Source organism: Diadema setosum, chromosome 22 (genome assembly GCF_964275005.1).
Source record: "Diadema setosum chromosome 22, eeDiaSeto1, whole genome shotgun sequence".
In the NCBI taxonomy this organism is placed as follows: domain Eukaryota; kingdom Metazoa; phylum Echinodermata; class Echinoidea; order Diadematoida; family Diadematidae; genus Diadema; species Diadema setosum.
Genome location: NC_092706.1, coordinates 22131757 through 22137756, shown reverse-complemented (window position 1 = coordinate 22137756; position 6000 = coordinate 22131757).

Below are 6000 nucleotides of genomic sequence, written 5' to 3'. Positions count from 1 at the left end.
CCAGTCCCTTGTGATGCATTAGTAGGTAATACAGTGTATCAACAAAATTTGAAAAAAAAATCACACAATTTGCAAAAGTTTCTATTGACTCTAAAAGGCTCTAGATTACATGTACTTTTTGGGTCTAGAGTTCAAAAACAGACTTGGCTATTCTTAGTTCATAATGCCCTGTCTTTTAAAGGCATAATTTACCATTTGCAGATGAAATAAAAACCCAACATTAGTGCTTTAAAATAGTTCTAAAATGTGAGTTAGGGATAGAAACAACCACTGTAAAAATTTGAATCCGTATAATCGATGTCAAGTATTGTTAAATACACAAAATGTAAACAATAGTTACTAATGCTTTCAAGCGAAACCGTATACAGTTATGGTTTATTGAGAAAAATGCTGACATCTCCTCATATTTTGGGCTTTATTGCAAAAATTCTATATGGTAGGATGTTTTGTGATACAACAGACCTACACATATGCATCAAATGTGATATCTTGAACAGTTTTGAAATCACTGCTCCCAAAGGTAAACTGGACCTTTAATCCTCATGCTTGCTTAATGTACTGGAATATGACATCTTTCACAGAAATAAATGAAAACTCTTCGTACATAACACATATGTACATTTATGTCGTGATCTTTACTTTTTAGTGGTTTTGTGATTTCTCCCGTAAAATCTGGTCACATTGGAAAGTAAACATTTGATAAATTGTCTTAAAATTCCAAATTGTGTGGGAGTACAGGGTATATGTTTCAATGTGCCATACAATCTTTATTTTCACACTCAGAGACAGGCTTGGTTTTAAGAGTTAATTTGTTTGTTTGGTCTAAAACGTTAGGAATGAATAAAAGTCTGTTCTGCTCACTGTAGGGTTGGTCAGTCATGTACTGCTGTAGAACTGCTGTGAAGTCATGTATGGAAGAATGAAGACACATATCATGTAGTCTACCTGTGTTTTTCAAATTACTTACTATCCCGGAGCCAGGCATTGCAACTACTGCTATGTACCTTTTACCATGAGATTCAATGTGTTTAATTAAATGATAATGCCTGTTCCAGCATTGCAAGTGACCGTTGTGTTGCAGTTTGTTCCATTATTAAATCATACACAGGATTTATCATTTCTGTCCTCTTCAATCTAATTTCCATGCTACTTGTATACACAAATACTTTTGACACTCTAAACTTTACCCAAATAATCCAAATCCAAAGTGCTCAAACCTGGCCCAATCCCCAGTCAGCAGCACCAAACCCTTAAAAATAATTTAACTAAACTTGGAAAGAAAACACATGAAAAGAAAAAATCAAGATAGTGCTGTTATTTTCTGTGGATGTGGAGATATCTAATAGTAAATCACAATGCTTTCACTTTTGAAGAAACAAGACACTTTAGATGCAATGTACATACAATGTATTTATTAAGATCAAGTACATGTACAGTATATTGATAATACAACCACAATATGTACCATGTACAAATTGTAGATAGTACTTTTCTTTTCTAATCACATTCTGTTTACAAAGTATTCATGACTAAAAATGTCACTTGTACTTTGTCTAAAGGAAACCAAAACCCAAAGAGAAATGTGGATTGAGTGAAAGCAGCAACATTAGTAGAACACAGCAGTGAAAGTTTGAGAAAAATCTGACATTCGATGCAAAAGTTATGAATTTTTAAAGTTTTGGTGTTGAAACTGCTGGATGAGGAGACTACACTGTACCAGAGGTTAATTGTGATGTCATGTGTGGACAACAATATAAAGAAAATATAAAGGGAATTCCACAAAAATTCACTCTTCTAGACCGAAAGAGCACTTGACCAACTGCTTTCAGAAAGCAGGAGGAATAATTGCTACCCTAACTTATGTCAGCATCAAGTTGATGGAATGTGTAATTTTCATGAATATGAATTTTTGTGGAATTCCCTTCATATTTTGTTTATAAAATCTGTTGTCCACACATGATGCCATAGCCTCTAGTTGTCTCCTCATCCAACGGTTCCAACACCAAAACTTAAAAAAATCATAACTATTGCATTGATTGTCTGCTGATTTTCCTGAAACTTTCACTGATGTGTTCTACTAATGTTGCCATTTTCACTCAGTCGAAATTTCTCTTTTGGTTTTTCTATTATTTTCCTCTGTCCTGTGGCATTGTGTGCGATACATTTGTTCTGACTCTACATGTAGCTATTTGTTCGGTCTTTTTACTGTATGTCACTTGGCACAGCATGTAACCCTGAGCTCTGCTGGAACTCCCTCTGTCTATTTGTTATTCTCAATGCCACATTATGAACAGGAGTATCTAATGCCCTCCCTAATCTTCCAGCGACATTGTGTTGGAAACCGTACTGTCTGTCTAGAGGCGTAATACTATACACACGTATACATTGTACTTGCACTGCCTAGGAAACAGTATCTCTTGACATGAATTTTTTGCAAAGCATGTCTTGTTTTTGCTCTCTTTGCTGTTTATAAACACACATTGACATTTGGAACAGATTCTTTATAAAAGGGTATTATAGTATTTTGTGTGTGTGTGTGTGTGTGGGTGGGTCAGAGCAGATTAAATTTCTGAAGACAAAGTTCTGCATCTTGTCCAGTCATATATGTAACTACATGTACCTGGTAAACATAGGCCCTGAATTCATGAAGGTGGTACAATTGAAGCCATGGTTTAAACCATGGACATTTTGTATGGAGTGCCAAGTGTGGAATGGCCTATTTCGTTACGAAATCAGTCATTTCGTCAGATTTGTTGACGAAATTCCATTAACGAAATGATCGTTTCGTCAATGAAATGTAGTCATTACTTGACGAAATGATCAATTTTGTCAACGAAATGGCTGATTTCGTAACGAAGTAGGCCATACGACATTTGGTGCTCCATACAAATTGTCCATGGTTTAAACCATGGTTTACCACCTTCATGAATTCGGGCCATAGTGTTTCAGTACAAGAAAGAGAGGGACAGTGTACTAGTACTTATGAATTCATTTCATCTACCAATTACTCTGAGAGTTTATGCTTCTGTACACACACACACATACACACACACTCACATTCACATTACTATATGACACTGTATAGTGGTACAATGTATAGTACAGACTTAAACTAATGTACATTTGTACATAATATTATTTACACACATGTACAGGTACAAATGTTTGTGTACAATGTATAATGTGTATGATGTACATGTGTACACCTACCCGTGTATCACAAAGACAAAGTGTAAATGGACATGTCAAGACGTGACTAAATGAAATGAATATGATTGCTTATTTTTAAAAAATTTTGTTGAATGTCTGTTTTTTTAATACCTTTGCAAAATATGTACAACATTTTATCTGTAATTGTGATCAATACCACACACAGTGGGCATTTCCCATACTTGTACAGTAGCATACACATCCCAAAAGGCACATACATTGTACATTCTTGGATGAAAAATTTGGTTATACAGCTGTAGTTTTGTCTCGTCATGATCATGGAATTGTTTTCATTTTGTTTTGTGAGATCTTTAGAGCCCTCAGTCAGTGGCACACAATGGATTTTTTTTTTTTTTTTCATCAAAGAAGGAAAGAAACATTTTCAGTAGCTTCAAACTGACCTCCACCCACTTTGTCACTTCTCGGTGGGAAATTTTACTGCTGAAAAGCACAAGAATGCTTCCCAAAAGGCAGTGTCAATATTGCCACAAGTTTTGGTCTCTTGAAAGGTGAATTGAGAAGTTTTAGTAGCGTAAGGTCAGTGTGACCAAACATGTAAGTAATTACACCTACTGGTATTTGTTTATATAAAACATATATTCAATGCTCTGCATTGGTCTTTTCAAATTCCTATTTGGACTGAAAATATTGAGCAATGCATATAACTAATTTTCACATGATTACAAATATGTTTTAAAAAGAAATGAAGTACTATCATAACCGGAGTATGCATGTTCACTATCTCCTTTTGAGACCCTCAGGTCATTGATAAAGTACACACCTAGACATCCACACTTTTTCCTGAAGGAGATTATACAACATGAAGGGCGTGGTAAAGGTATCATTGATATAACAAGAGTTTTCCCCGGGAGCAATGCACATGTAACTAATTGTCACATGATTACAAATATGTTTTAAAAGAGGTAAAGTATGTATTGTCAGAATCGGAGTATGCATACATGTTCACTCCTTTTGAGACCCTCAGGTCATTGATAAAATAGACATCCACACTTTTTCATGTTTGAGATTACATTACAACATGAAGGGTGTGGTAAAGTTGTCACTAATGTGACAGAGTTTTCCCAGTGTCATTGATATGACAGAGTTTTCCCCCAAGTCATTTATCCTATTTTAGTCTGCATTGCTGCTTTCAAAACAATTTCTTTTGTTAATCTTACCTTTGAGTATGTAGTGCCTGAACATTGTAGACAGGAATAAGAGTAATTTTCTGTCCCTTAAAAAATCTTGTAAGATACAGTAGTTATTCTCTGGCTGTATTTTGTGAAATTATTAAAGAGTGAGAGAAGTGGACAATTCATGTGCAGTAAAAATCAAATTCATATCTTGTCTAATGAAACTATGAATGTCTAATGAACACATTGATCAAAATTGATCAAAATTTCTCATTTTTTTTAAAGGATGTTCTTGCTTTATGAAAAAGCATACATTGTAGGGCAGGAAGATGAAATCTGGCACTTTCACAACTATTCATGTATACAGAAAATGTTCATTATGTTGTTGATATACTGATAATAATGCAGGTGATATTAAAAAAAATATGAAAAAAAAAGCTCGTATAACTGGGTTATGGATGAGACAGTATTAATATTGTCGCCAAGCCTTGGGGATTGATTGTGTTGGCAAGAAAAAGGGTAAAAACATTGATCTAGAGTAGATGACAAGTTAGAGAGTATGATGAGTTCCCTTCCATAATAATCAGGAAATATGATTGGATTTTCTGGATGACTTACAAGTGATTTGATGAATTCGCAGCTTATTTTTGCTTGAAGGGAATTGGGTGTATCTGCTGAGAAGTGACTGTGTGTGATTTTGAATTCCAATTTTGATCTAGAAGACTGAAGATGGTATTCTAAGGAGTCATTTGGTCAGGGTTATTTTTGTTTTTCCTCATCTATTTTTTTTTTTTTTTGTAAATGATTGTCTGAAGGTACAGTTTAGAGGGTTTGAGCAGGATATATACTACATTGAATTTGTACGTGTTGTAACCATGCAAAGTATCAAAATCTTTGCTGGATAAGATAAACATTTACATCATAAAATGAAGAGTTTGTTTGCAAAAACCGATAAGTCTATTTTTTAAGATTTTGAAGTACGGTCTCTGTCATAAAGCACAAAATAATACCTTTTGAATGATATATTGGTCACTACATAATAAAGGTACATTTTTGAAGTTATGGTCAAAAGAAGCAAAAATTTTCTTATTATTCTCTTTATTTTTCTTGACCTTTAATGGCAAATATCTCCATTTGACAAATATGGACTTATCGGTTTCTGCAAACAAACTCTTCAAATCTATTTTTCATTTCTGTTTCACTTCAATTCTAATTGGCCTTAAATATAAAGTAAAAAGAAAAAATAGATTTGGTATTAAAGGGGATGGCTAGTAACCGATCAGTGGGAATCAGTGGGAATGCTGAGGGATGATTGTTCCAATCCTTGTGGGATTCATTTAAGAGTACATGATACAAGTAATATTAGGTTATTCAAGTAATGTGCAGATTAATGCCCTGTCACTGACCAGGCACGCTAACCTGGAAACATTAAACTGCACATTACTTGAATATGAGACCATTCTGAAGCAAATAATTTTCACACAAGAATAGATATATAATGTACTCTTAAATGAATCCCACAAGGATTGGAACAATCATCCTCCAGCATTCCCACTGATCAGTTACTAGCCATCCCCTTTAAAAGATCAGTAAATCCTTTTTGTATCATATTCCAGTAATTTTTTTTTTTTTGAGGTTCCCTCAAAAAAGGAAATAA